Source organism: Electrophorus electricus, chromosome 2 (assembly GCF_041902795.1).
Source record: "Electrophorus electricus isolate QZ-2024a chromosome 2, ASM4190279v1, whole genome shotgun sequence".
In the NCBI taxonomy this organism is placed as follows: Eukaryota; Metazoa; Chordata; class Actinopteri; order Gymnotiformes; family Gymnotidae; genus Electrophorus; species Electrophorus electricus.
In genome coordinates, this window is record NC_137498.1 from 712,417 (window position 1) to 727,142 (window position 14,726).

General features: G+C 41.4%; 5 non-coding genes across 5 annotated transcripts; all 5 read right to left on the reverse strand.

Moving 5' to 3' along the window:
- Positions 1-1,175: 1,175 nt before the first annotated feature.
- On the reverse strand, positions 1,176-1,282 carry LOC145653223 (U6 spliceosomal RNA). Its single transcript, XR_014119594.1, has one exon. It is a non-coding gene; the product is annotated as a U6 spliceosomal RNA (small nuclear RNA).
- A 3,141-nt stretch (positions 1,283-4,423) lies between these two features.
- On the reverse strand, positions 4,424-4,530 carry LOC145653224 (U6 spliceosomal RNA). The gene has a single exon (XR_014119595.1). It is a non-coding gene; the product is annotated as a U6 spliceosomal RNA (small nuclear RNA).
- Positions 4,531-7,668: 3,138 nt separating this feature from the next.
- On the reverse strand, positions 7,669-7,775 carry LOC118241938 (U6 spliceosomal RNA). Its single transcript, XR_004776431.1, has one exon. It is a non-coding gene; the product is annotated as a U6 spliceosomal RNA (small nuclear RNA).
- A 3,138-nt stretch (positions 7,776-10,913) lies between these two features.
- On the reverse strand, positions 10,914-11,020 carry LOC145653225 (U6 spliceosomal RNA). Its single transcript, XR_014119596.1, has one exon. It is a non-coding gene; the product is annotated as a U6 spliceosomal RNA (small nuclear RNA).
- Positions 11,021-14,163: 3,143 nt separating this feature from the next.
- On the reverse strand, positions 14,164-14,270 carry LOC145653226 (U6 spliceosomal RNA). Its single transcript, XR_014119602.1, has one exon. It is a non-coding gene; the product is annotated as a U6 spliceosomal RNA (small nuclear RNA).
- Positions 14,271-14,726: the final 456 nt, after the last annotated feature.

Below are 14,726 nucleotides of genomic sequence, written 5' to 3' on the forward strand. Positions count from 1 at the left end.
ACGTCTAGGACATCTGGTGCAAAATACTTGTAGCTACTTAGTCATTTCATGTATATGCTCAAAACTGTTCAGATTATTAGACAAGACCCTGGTGAATCAGAAAATGTAGAGCATGAATGAAATCAAAGAACACATTATAAACCCAAAAAAATCAGTCACTTTGTTTTTTTAACATTTGTTTCTGTATTGGAAGAGCTCAAATGGAAACATAATGATGGACAAATAAGTCTGGATGTAAATGGATTGCTTATCCCCACTGCCTACTTCAGTTTAAATACATGCACAACTCCAAACAGACAGCGTTAGACCAAACAAGTACAAAGCATTCAAAATGAGTTTAAAACAGCAAGAGCAGCATACCATTAACAAAAAACATCCAGGAAAACCACAAAGTTGAGATTCCTGCATGTAAAGAATTTACAAAGGTAAAAACAGCCCAAGCACCATGGCTGAGTACGGCTGAGCATAGCATAGCCTTGCCTTGCCTTGCCTTGCCTTGCCTTGCCTTGCCTTATCCCCATTTCTGATTATAACCTCATCCCACCCAGCCAGGTATGCATGCTTGGGGAAGGTAGATATAGAAGGACCCTTTCCCCACTGCACAACACAGGAAAAGGATAAGGGTAAAGATCAAGCGGCGGGGCAGACCCTGACAAGGCAGGAAGGGGGAGTTAGGGGGTGAGATTGCAGGGCAAGGGGCGGAGACTTGATTAAAGGGAAGGGAAGGCGCTGGAGGAAATTCTCATCTTGCACTTCCAACCCAGCAAAGGACAAAAATACATATGTATAGCACCCTCTACCCACTGGATATTAATTTATCCAGCACCGGCAAGCATCGTTCACTCATTCATGGACTGATATCTAGGTGTGGAGAGAGTCTCTGTGACTTTTTGTCAATTTCTGTATTTGAACAACAACTAAAAACCAGTCAGTCAGTGACATCTCCATTAGTTCGTTGTTGAAAATCACAGTGTGTGCGCAGTGCTTTAGCCATACCCTACAGTTTAATGTATTTTGCTCAATCTCAAAGTTATGCTCCTAACTTAGACTGTCTCTGAAACGTGACGTTGAGCCGTAGAAAAGGTGCTAGTTTTATAAGTGAAGCGGAAGCGTCGTAATTCTTGGTCCACAGATGGCAGGACCTGCCGGATTGGCATGCCACGTCTCCGGTGGCCAAAAATGTGGAGCGCTTCACGGATTTGCGTGTCATCCTTTCGCAGGGGCCATGCTAATCTTCTCTGTATCGATCCAATTTTAGTATATGTGCTGCCGTAACAAGCACGTCACCACTGCTGCACGGGGCACACATATAACTGCCCATGCCGGGAAGAGGTCTCTGCAAGACGGCAGGTCTCAGAGGCCCGTAGGTCACCGTTATGATTCGTCAGAGGACAGGAAGGTGACTCCACCCACTCATGGAGCAAAACCAGCCTCCCCGGGTCTCCCAAAAAAAACGATAATTTTTTACATCAAACAATAACCCTAACCTGACGTTTGAAACCTTGATCCAAAGCCATGATGAAAGGAAATCCAAAACTAGCCAAGCACCTTATTTGTGGAATCAATTCACACTCTCAGATTGACAGTTGCTTTAAGGTTTTTCATCTTAGCTAGGTTTAGGGACAACATTTAGAATTTGGTAATAAATCAAAAAGAACTTGTTAAAAGAGGGTGTCACTGACTGAAATCTTACATGCTACATAGAAAGGTATAAATACAAATCACAGCACTTTTCTTCAACAAATGATTATAAGCACAATGCTCACAAAGAAGGACATTCATCAAAAGCTGCAAATTTAAGACCACCTCGTCGTCCGTCGTCTATGTCCGCAACGAATCGAACTATTTAAAAAAATACCCGGCACCCAGTTTTAGGTACACAGCCCAAATAACACAAGATGTTGCACTAGATCAGCTTGCCCCCAGCATCAAGGTAAAGAGCTACGCAGCTGCCCTTTTAAAATGGCCCCGTAGCGGGCCCTGCCGGCGGGCCCAAACTTGCATACTCAAATAAATCACTCCATAGCATCAAATATTCTTAAAGTACAGTACATTTATCAAAGTAATATTTCTTAGGACTAAAACAAGTACCTGCTTACCGATTTTCAGCCATCTACATGCAACCGTTCGCCAGAAATCCCAAGCTGAATACACGGTGTTTTTCTGGTAAATTTCCAACAATCGTCCCTGGCCTTTTAAATGGCATTTTTAAAACATGCTTTTTCCAGGATAAGATAACATCAGATTTCCTCACAGAAAATGAAATTATCATTGAAGCAACTGCATGACAGGTTTAATTGGTATACAAAGGGATGGTAAAGTTCTTTAATTGCGTGCTCAAGTCTTTGCACAAAAACACATGTTCATTTCCTTCGCAAGATAACACAAACTATGCAAACCTTTTAGTTACCTCAAAATGCATGTTACAGACTTAAAAGTGTTCATGAATAGAGCATTAGACCGCCCTTTTGTATTTTCTATTGATTTCTATTGGCCATTGCAGCGCCATTGTCTTGGAGTGACAGCAATTCTCAACAATGTGGGAAGTGGGAAGGGGGGGTGACTATCCTTTACTTCCCAAGTGAATCCAGGGCAAGTAACACGATTGGCAGCTGTTTCATCAAATAGTGGACGTGTAGACGAAAACCTAGACCCCACACACTTGCTTTATTTAGTCATACCTTTAATGTTTAAAGGTCTGCGTACTATCACCCAGTGCTTCAGTGTCGTTAGCCGATAAAGTGTAGCGCATGGGTTTGATGCTGTTTTACGAATCTCGTACAGCCATAAGAATGATTTGATTACCAATACTTTTTTTAAAGCACGGAAAGGAAGAGGCTTATTTTAGCTGAAGTTTATGCGGAGTTGATTGGGTGCTGCTAGTATAGACTATCTTGGCTTTCAGCATGGGCAAGCTTTGATGTTTGCATAGCAAATCACTGGATGTTTTCATTCACTGCTGGAAAAATTCATAATCTTGCTACAAATTGTCAGTATATATGAGAAAGTATAATTTTTTTTGCAGTATTACAGAATTTACTGCATTTTCCCCAGCATTTACAGTATTAGCTACAGTTTTTTCCCTTAATAACAATGATGCTATGAAGCTAATATTGTTGTGAAACTTACTAAAGTAACATACTGTGATGTTTTAGCAAAAAGAAACATGCAAACTTGATGTATAGTGAATGACGACTTTGTGTGCATATGAACAGGTTTTTGGACACTTTGGAGACGTCTAGGACATCTGGTGCAAAATACTTGTAGCTACTTCGTCATTTCATGTATATGCTCAAAACTGTTCAGATTATTAGACAAGACCCTGGTGAATCAGAAAATGTAGAGCATGAATGAAATCAAAGAACACATTATACACCCAAAAAAATCAGTCACTTTGTTTTTTTAACATTTGTTTCTGTATTGGAAGAGCTCAAATGGAAACATAATGATGGACAAATAAGTCTGGATGTAAATGGATTGCTTATCCCCACTACCTACTTCAGTTTAAATTCTTCAGTTTAAATACATGCACAACTCCAAACAGACAGCGTTAGACCAAACAAGTACAAAGCATTCAAAATGAGTTTAAAACAGCAAGAGCAGCATACCATTAACAAAAAACATCCAGGAAAACCACAAAGTTGAGATTCCTGCATGTGAAGAATTTACAAAGGTAAAAACAGCCCAAGCACCATGGCTGAGTACGGCTGAGCATAGCATAGCCTTGCCTTGCCTTGCCTTGCCTTGCCTTGCCTTGCCTTATCCCCATTTCTGATTATAACCTCATCCCACCCAGCCAGGTATGCATGCTTGGGGAAGGTAGATATAGAAGGACCCTTTCCCCACTGCACAACACAGGAAAAGGATAAGGGTAAAGATCAAGCGGCGGGGCAGACCCTGACAAGGCAGGAAGGGGGAGTTAGGGGGTGAGATTGCAGGGCAAGGGGCGGAGACTTGATTAAAGGGAAGGGAAGGCGCTGGAGGAAATTCTCATCTTGCACTTCCAACCCAGCAAAGGACAAAAATACATATGTATAGCACCCTCTACCCACTGGATATTAATTTATCCAGCACCGGCAAGCATCGTTCACTCATTCATGGACTGATATCTAGGTGTGGAGAGAGTCTCTGTGACTTTTTGTCAATTTCTGTATTTGAACAACAACTAAAAACCAGTCAGTCAGTGACATCTCCATTAGTTCGTTGTTGAAAATCACAGTGTGTGCGCAGTGCTTTAGCCATACCCTACAGTTTAATGTATTTTGCTCAATCTCAAAGTTATGCTCCTAACTTAGACTGTCTCTGAAACGTGACGTTGAGCCGTAGAAAAGGTGCTAGTTTTATAAGTGAAGCGGAAGCGTCGTAATTCTTGGTCCACAGATGGCAGGACCTGCCGGATTGGCATGCCACGTCTCCGGTGGCCAAAAATGTGGAGCGCTTCACGGATTTGCGTGTCATCCTTTCGCAGGGGCCATGCTAATCTTCTCTGTATCGATCCAATTTTAGTATATGTGCTGCCGTAACAAGCACGTCACCACTGCTGCACGGGGCACACATATAACTGCCCATGCCGGGAAGAGGTCTCTGCAAGACGGCAGGTCTCAGAGGCCCGTAGGTCACCGTTATGATTCGTCAGAGGACAGGAAGGTGACTCCACCCACTCATGGAGCAAAACCAGCCTCCCCGTGTCTCCCAAAAAAAACTTGATAATTTTTTACATCAAACAATAACCCTAACCTGACGTTTGAAACCTTGATCCAAAGCCATGATGAAAGGAAATCCAAAACTAGCCAAGCACCTTATTTGTGGAATCAATTCACACTCTCAGATTGACAGTTGCTTTAAGGTTTTTCATCTTAGCTAGGTTTAGGGACAACATTTAGAATTTGGTAATAAATCAAAAAGAACTTGTTAAAAGAGGGTGTCACTGACTGAAATCTTACATGCTACATAGAAAGGTATAAATACAAATCACAGCACTTTTCTTCAACAAATGATTATAAGCACAATGCTCACAAAGAAGGACATTCATCAAAAGCTGCAAATTTAAGACCACCTCGTCGTCCGTCGTCTATGTCCGCAACGAATCGAACTATTTAAAAAAATACCCGGCACCCAGTTTTAGGTACACAGCCCAAATAACACAAGATGTTGCACTAGATCAGCTTGCCCCCAGCATCAAGGTAAAGAGCTACGCAGCTGCCCTTTTAAAATGGCCCCGTAGCGGGCCCTGCCGGCGGGCCCAAACTTGCATACTCAAATAAATCACTCCATAGCATCAAATATTCTTAAAGTACAGTACATTTATCAAAGTAATATTTCTTAGGACTAAAACAAGTACCTGCTTACCGATTTTCAGCCATCTACATGCAACCGTTCGCCAGAAATCCCAAGCTGAATACACGGTGTTTTTCTGGTAAATTTCCAACAATCGTCCCTGGCCTTTTAAATGGCATTTTTAAAACATGCTTTTTCCAGGATAAGATAACATCAGATTTCCTCACAGAAAATGAAATTATCATCGAAGCAACTGCATGACAGGTTTAATTGGTATACAAAGGGATGGTAAAGTTCTTTAATTGCGTGCTCAAGTCTTTGCACAAAAACACATGTTCATTTCCTTCGCAAGATAACACAAACTATGCAAACCTTTTAGTTACCTCAAAATGCATGTTACAGACTTAAAAGTGTTCATGAATAGAGCATTAGACCGCCCTTTTGTATTTTCTATTGATTTCTATTGGCCATTGCAGCGCCATTGTCTTGGAGTGACAGCAATTCTCAACAATGTGTGAAGTGGGAAGGGGGGGTGACTATCCTTTACTTCCCAAGTGAATCCAGGGCAAGTAACACGATTGGCAGCTGTTTCATCAAATAGTGGACGTGTAGACGAAAACCTAGACCCCACACACTTGCTTTATTTAGTCATACCTTTAATGTTTAAAGGTCTGCGTACTATCACCCAGTGCTTCAGTGTCGTTAGCCGATAAAGTGTAGCGCATGGGTTTGATGCTGTTTTACGAATCTCGTACAGCCATAAGAATGATTTGATTACCAATACTTTTTTTAAAGCACGGAAAGGAAGAGGCTTATTTTAGCTGAAGTTTATGCGGAGTTGATTGGGTGCTGCTAGTATAGACTATCTTGGCTGTCAGCATGGGCAAGCTTTGATGTTTGCATAGCAAATCACTGGATGTTTTCATTCACTGCTGGAAAAATTCATAATCTTGCTACAAATTGTCAGTATATATGAGAAAGTATAATTTTTTTTGCAGTATTACAGAATTTACTGCATTTTCCCCAGCATTTACAGTATTAGCTACAGTTTTTTCCCTTAATAACAATGATGCTATGAAGCTAATATTGTTGTGAAACTTACTAAAGCAACATACTGTGATGTTTTAGCAAAAAGAAACATGCAAACTTGATGTATAGTGAATGACGACTTTGTGTGCATATGGACAGGTTTTTGGACACTTTGGAGACGTCTAGGACATCTGGTGCAAAATACTTGTAGCTACTTAGTCATTTCATGTATATGCTCAAAACTGTTCAGATTATTAGACAAGACCCTGGTGAATCAGAAAATGTAGAGCATGAATGAAATCAAAGAACACATTATACACCCAAAAAAATCAGTCACTTTGTTTTTTTAACATTTGTTTCTGTATTGGAAGAGCTCAAATGGAAACATAATGATGGACAAATATGTCTGGATGTAAATGGATTGCTTATCCCCACTACCTACTTCAGTTTAAATTCTTCAGTTTAAATACATGCACAACTCCAAACAGACAGCGTTAGACCAAACAAGTACAAAGCATTCAAAATGAGTTTAAAACAGCAAGAGCAGCATACCATTAACAAAAAACATCCAGGAAAACCACAAAGTTGAGATTCCTGCATGTGAAGAATTTACAAAGGTAAAAACAGCCCAAGCACCATGGCTGAGTACGGCTGAGCATAGCATAGCCTTGCCTTGCCTTGCCTTGCCTTGCCTTGCCTTATCCCCATTTCTGATTATAACCTCATCCCACCCAGCCAGGTATGCATGCTTGGGGAAGGTAGATATAGAAGGACCCTTTCCCCACTGCACAACACAGGAAAAGGATAAGGGTAAAGATCAAGCGGCGGGGCAGACCCTGACAAGGCAGGAAGGGGGAGTTAGGGGGTGAGATTGCAGGGCAAGGGGCGGAGACTTGATTAAAGGGAAGGGAAGGCGCTGGAGGAAATTCTCATCTTGCACTTCCAACCCAGCAAAGGACAAAAATACATATGTATAGCACCCTCTACCCACTGGATATTAATTTATCCAGCACCGGCAAGCATCGTTCACTCATTCATGGACTGATATCTAGGTGTGGAGAGAGTCTCTGTGACTTTTTGTCAATTTCTGTATTTGAACAACAACTAAAAACCAGTCAGTCAGTGACATCTCCATTAGTTCGTTGTTGAAAATCACAGTGTGTGCGCAGTGCTTTAGCCATACCCTACAGTTTAATGTATTTTGCTCAATCTCAAAGTTATGCTCCTAACTTAGACTGTCTCTGAAACGTGACGTTGAGCCGTAGAAAAGGTGCTAGTTTTATAAGTGAAGCGGAAGCGTCGTAATTCTTGGTCCACAGATGGCAGGACCTGCCGGATTGGCATGCCACGTCTCCGGTGGCCAAAAATGTGGAGCGCTTCACGGATTTGCGTGTCATCCTTTCGCAGGGGCCATGCTAATCTTCTCTGTATCGATCCAATTTTAGTATATGTGCTGCCGTAACAAGCACGTCACCACTGCTGCACGGGGCACACATATAACTGCCCATGCCGGGAAGAGGTCTCTGCAAGACGGCAGGTCTCAGAGGCCCGTAGGTCACCGTTATGATTCGTCAGAGGACAGGAAGGTGACTCCACCCACTCATGGAGCAAAACCAGCCTCCCCGTGTCTCCCAAAAAAAACTTGATAATTTTTTACATCAAACAATAACCCTAACCTGACGTTTGAAACCTTGATCCAAAGCCATGATGAAAGGAAATCCAAAACTAGCCAAGCACCTTATTTGTGGAATCAATTCACACTCTCAGATTGACAGTTGCTTTAAGGTTTTTCATCTTAGCTAGGTTTAGGGACAACATTTAGAATTTGGTAATAAATCAAAAAGAACTTGTTAAAAGAGGGTGTCACTGACTGAAATCTTACATGCTACATAGAAAGGTATAAATACAAATCACAGCACTTTTCTTCAACAAATGATTATAAGCACAATGCTCACAAAGAAGGACATTCATCAAAAGCTGCAAATTTAAGACCACCTCGTCGTCCGTCGTCTATGTCCGCAACGAATCGAACTATTTAAAAAAATACCCGGCACCCAGTTTTAGGTACACAGCCCAAATAACACAAGATGTTGCACTAGATCAGCTTGCCCCCAGCATCAAGGTAAAGAGCTACGCAGCTGCCCTTTTAAAATGGCCCCGTAGCGGGCCCTGCCGGCGGGCCCAAACTTGCATACTCAAATAAATCACTCCATAGCATCAAATATTCTTAAAGTACAGTACATTTATCAAAGTAATATTTCTTAGGACTAAAACAAGTACCTGCTTACCGATTTTCAGCCATCTACATGCAACCGTTCGCCAGAAATCCCAAGCTGAATACACGGTGTTTTTCTGGTAAATTTCCAACAATCGTCCCTGGCCTTTTAAATGGCATTTTTAAAACATGCTTTTTCCAGGATAAGATAACATCAGATTTCCTCACAGAAAATGAAATTATCATCGAAGCAACTGCATGACAGGTTTAATTGGTATACAAAGGGATGGTAAAGTTCTTTAATTGCGTGCTCAAGTCTTTGCACAAAAACACATGTTCATTTCCTTCGCAAGATAACACAAACTATGCAAACCTTTTAGTTACCTCAAAATGCATGTTACAGACTTAAAAGTGTTCATGAATAGAGCATTAGACCGCCCTTTTGTATTTTCTATTGATTTCTATTGGCCATTGCAGCGCCATTGTCTTGGAGTGACAGCAATTCTCAACAATGTGTGAAGTGGGAAGGGGGGGTGACTATCCTTTACTTCCCAAGTGAATCCAGGGCAAGTAACACGATTGGCAGCTGTTTCATCAAATAGTGGACGTGTAGACGAAAACCTAGACCCCACACACTTGCTTTATTTAGTCATACCTTTAATGTTTAAAGGTCTGCGTACTATCACCCAGTGCTTCAGTGTCGTTAGCCGATAAAGTGTAGCGCATGGGTTTGATGCTGTTTTACGAATCTCGTACAGCCATAAGAATGATTTGATTACCAATACTTTTTTTAAAGCACGGAAAGGAAGAGGCTTATTTTAGCTGAAGTTTATGCGGAGTTGATTGGGTGCTGCTAGTATAGACTATCTTGGCTGTCAGCATGGGCAAGCTTTGATGTTTGCATAGCAAATCACTGGATGTTTTCATTCACTGCTGGAAAAATTCATAATCTTGCTACAAATTGTCAGTATATATGAGAAAGTATAATTTTTTTTGCAGTATTACAGAATTTACTGCATTTTCCCCAGCATTTACAGTATTAGCTACAGTTTTTTCCCTTAATAACAATGATGCTATGAAGCTAATATTGTTGTGAAACTTACTAAAGCAACATACTGTGATGTTTTAGCAAAAAGAAACATGCAAACTTGATGTATAGTGAATGACGACTTTGTGTGCATATGGACAGGTTTTTGGACACTTTGGAGACGTATAGGACATCTGGTGCAAAATACTTGTAGCTACTTAGTCATTTCATGTATATGCTCAAAACTGTTCAGATTATTAGACAAGACCCTGGTGAATCAGAAAATGTAGAGCATGAATGAAATCAAAGAACACATTATACACCCAAAAAAATCAGTCACTTTGTTTTTTTAACATTTGTTTCTGTATTGGAAGAGCTCAAATGGAAACATAATGATGGACAAATAAGTCTGGATGTAAATGGATTGCTTATCCCCACTACCTACTTCAGTTTAAATTCTTCAGTTTAAATACATGCACAACTCCAAACAGACAGCGTTAGACCAAACAAGTACAAAGCATTCAAAATGAGTTTAAAACAGCAAGAGCAGCATACCATTAACAAAAAACATCCAGGAAAACCACAAAGTTGAGATTCCTGCATGTGAAGAATTTACAAAGGTAAAAACAGCCCAAGCACCATGGCTGAGTACGGCTGAGCATAGCATAGCCTTGCCTTGCCTTGCCTTGCCTTGCCTTGCCTTATCCCCATTTCTGATTATAACCTCATCCCACCCAGCCAGGTATGCATGCTTGGGGAAGGTAGATATAGAAGGACCCTTTCCCCACTGCACAACACAGGAAAAGGATAAGGGTAAAGATCAAGCGGCGGGGCAGACCCTGACAAGGCAGGAAGGGGGAGTTAGGGGGTGAGATTGCAGGGCAAGGGGCGGAGACTTGATTAAAGGGAAGGGAAGGCGCTGGAGGAAATTCTCATCTTGCACTTCCAACCCAGCAAAGGACAAAAATACATATGTATAGCACCCTCTACCCACTGGATATTAATTTATCCAGCACCGGCAAGCATCGTTCACTCATTCATGGACTGATATCTAGGTGTGGAGAGAGTCTCTGTGACTTTTTGTCAATTTCTGTATTTGAACAACAACTAAAAACCAGTCAGTCAGTGACATCTCCATTAGTTCGTTGTTGAAAATCACAGTGTGTGCGCAGTGCTTTAGCCATACCCTACAGTTTAATGTATTTTGCTCAATCTCAAAGTTATGCTCCTAACTTAGACTGTCTCTGAAACGTGACGTTGAGCCGTAGAAAAGGTGCTAGTTTTATAAGTGAAGCGGAAGCGTCGTAATTCTTGGTCCACAGATGGCAGGACCTGCCGGATTGGCATGCCACGTCTCCGGTGGCCAAAAATGTGGAGCGCTTCACGGATTTGCGTGTCATCCTTTCGCAGGGGCCATGCTAATCTTCTCTGTATCGATCCAATTTTAGTATATGTGCTGCCGTAACAAGCACGTCACCACTGCTGCACGGGGCACACATATAACCGCCCATGCCGGGAAGAGGTCTCTGCAAGACGGCAGGTCTCAGAGGCCCGTAGGTCACCGTTATGATTCGTCAGAGGACAGGAAGGTGACTCCACCCACTCATGGAGCAAAACCAGCCTCCCCGTGTCTCCCAAAAAAAACTTGATAATTTTTTACATCAAACAATAACCCTAACCTGACGTTTGAAACCTTGATCCAAAGCCATGATGAAAGGAAATCCAAAACTAGCCAAGCACCTTATTTGTGGAATCAATTCACACTCTCAGATTGACAGTTGCTTTAAGGTTTTTCATCTTAGCTAGGTTTAGGGACAACATTTAGAATTTGGTAATAAATCAAAAAGAACTTGTTAAAAGAGGGTGTCACTGACTGAAATCTTACATGCTACATAGAAAGGTATAAATACAAATCACAGCACTTTTCTTCAACAAATGATTATAAGCACAATGCTCACAAAGAAGGACATTCATCAAAAGCTGCAAATTTAAGACCACCTCGTCGTCCGTCGTCTATGTCCGCAACGAATCGAACTATTTAAAAAAATACCCGGCACCCAGTTTTAGGTACACAGCCCAAATAACACAAGATGTTGCACTAGATCAGCTTGCCCCCAGCATCAAGGTAAAGAGCTACGCAGCTGCCCTTTTAAAATGGCCCCGTAGCGGGCCCTGCCGGCGGGCCCAAACTTGCATACTCAAATAAATCACTCCATAGCATCAAATATTCTTAAAGTACAGTACATTTATCAAAGTAATATTTCTTAGGACTAAAACAAGTACCTGCTTACCGATTTTCAGCCATCTACATGCAACCGTTCGCCAGAAATCCCAAGCTGAATACACGGTGTTTTTCTGGTAAATTTCCAACAATCGTCCCTGGCCTTTTAAATGGCATTTTTAAAACATGCTTTTTCCAGGATAAGATAACATCAGATTTCCTCACAGAAAATGAAATTATCATCGAAGCAACTGCATGACAGGTTTAATTGGTATACAAAGGGATGGTAAAGTTCTTTAATTGCGTGCTCAAGTCTTTGCACAAAAACACATGTTCATTTCCTTCGCAAGATAACACAAACTATGCAAACCTTTTAGTTACCTCAAAATGCATGTTACAGACTTAAAAGTGTTCATGAATAGAGCATTAGACCGCCCTTTTGTATTTTCTATTGATTTCTATTGGCCATTGCAGCGCCATTGTCTTGGAGTGACAGCAATTCTCAACAATGTGTGAAGTGGGAAGGGGGGGTGACTATCCTTTACTTCCCAAGTGAATCCAGGGCAAGTAACACGATTGGCAGCTGTTTCATCAAATAGTGGACGTGTAGACGAAAACCTAGACCCCACACACTTGCTTTATTTAGTCATACCTTTAATGTTTAAAGGTCTGCGTACTATCACCCAGTGCTTCAGTGTCGTTAGCCGATAAAGTGTAGCGCATGGGTTTGATGCTGTTTTACGAATCTCGTACAGCCATAAGAATGATTTGATTACCAATACTTTTTTTAAAGCACGGAAAGGAAGAGGCTTATTTTAGCTGAAGTTTATGCGGAGTTGATTGGGTGCTGCTAGTATAGACTATCTTGGCTGTCAGCATGGGCAAGCTTTGATGTTTGCATAGCAAATCACTGGATGTTTTCATTCACTGCTGGAAAAATTCATAATCTTGCTACAAATTGTCAGTATATATGAGAAAGTATAATTTTTTTTGCAGTATTACAGAATTTACTGCATTTTCCCCAGCATTTACAGTATTAGCTACAGTTTTTTCCCTTAATAACAATGATGCTATGAAGCTAATATTGTTGTGAAACTTACTAAAGCAACATACTGTGATGTTTTAGCAAAAAGAAACATGCAAACTTGATGTATAGTGAATGACGACTTTGTGTGCATATGGACAGGTTTTTGGACACTTTGGAGACGTCTAGGACATCTGGTGCAAAATACTTGTAGCTACTTAGTCATTTCATGTATATGCTCAAAACTGTTCAGATTATTAGACAAGACCCTGGTGAATCAGAAAATGTAGAGCATGAATGAAATCAAAGAACACATTATACACCCAAAAAAATCAGTCACTTTGTTTTTTTAACATTTGTTTCTGTATTGGAAGAGCTCAAATGGAAACATAATGATGGACAAATAAGTCTGGATGTAAATGGATTGCTTATCCCCACTACCTACTTCAGTTTAAATTCTTCAGTTTAAATACATGCACAACTCCAAACAGACAGCGTTAGACCAAACAAGTACAAAGCATTCAAAATGAGTTTAAAACAGCAAGAGCAGCATACCATTAACAAAAAACATCCAGGAAAACCACAAAGTTGAGATTCCTGCATGTGAAGAATTTACAAAGGTAAAAACAGCCCAAGCACCATGGCTGAGTACGGCTGAGCATAGCATAGCATAGCATAGCCTTGCCTTGCCTTGCCTTGCCTTGCCTTATCCCCATTTCTGATTATAACCTCATCCCACCCAGCCAGGTATGCATGCTTGGGGAAGGTAGATATAGAAGGACCCTTTCCCCACTGCACAACACAGGAAAAGGATAAGGGTAAAGATCAAGCGGCGGGGCAGACCCTGACAAGGCAGGAAGGGGGAGTTAGGGGGTGAGATTGCAGGGCAAGGGGCGGAGACTTGATTAAAGGGAAGGGAAGGCGCTGGAGGAAATTCTCATCTTGCACTTCCAACCCAGCAAAGGACAAAAATACATATGTATAGCACCCTCTACCCACTGGATATTAATTTATCCAGCACCGGCAAGCATCGTTCACTCATTCATGGACTGATATCTAGGTGTGGAGAGAGTCTCTGTGACTTTTTGTCAATTTCTGTATTTGAACAACAACTAAAAACCAGTCAGTCAGTGACATCTCCATTAGTTCGTTGTTGAAAATCACAGTGTGTGCGCAGTGCTTTAGCCATACCCTACAGTTTAATGTATTTTGCTCAATCTCAAAGTTATGCTCCTAACTTAGACTGTCTCTGAAACGTGACGTTGAGCCGTAGAAAAGGTGCTAGTTTTATAAGTGAAGCGGAAGCGTCGTAATTCTTGGTCCACAGATGGCAGGACCTGCCGGATTGGCATGCCACGTCTCCGGTGGCCAAAAATGTGGAGCGCTTCACGGATTTGCGTGTCATCCTTTCGCAGGGGCCATGCTAATCTTCTCTGTATCGATCCAATTTTAGTATATGTGCTGCCGTAACAAGCACGTCACCACTGCTGCACGGGGCACACATATAACTGCCCATGCCGGGAAGAGGTCTCTGCAAGACGGCAGGTCTCAGAGGCCCGTAGGTCACCGTTATGATTCGTCAGAGGACAGGAAGGTGACTCCACCCACTCATGGAGCAAAACCAGCCTCCCCGTGTCTCCCAAAAAAACTTGATAATTTTTTACATCAAACAATAACCCTAACCTGACGTTTGAAACCTTGATCCAAAGCCATGATGAAAGGAAATCCAAAACTAGCCAAGCACCTTATTTGTGGAATCAATTCACACTCTCAGATTGACAGTTGCTTTAAGGTTTTTCATCTTAGCTAGGTTTAGGGACAACATTTAGAATTTGGTAATAAATCAAAAAGAACTTGTTAAAAGAGGGTGTCACTGACTGAAATCTTACATGCTACATAGAAAGGTATAAATACAAATCACAGCACTTTTCTT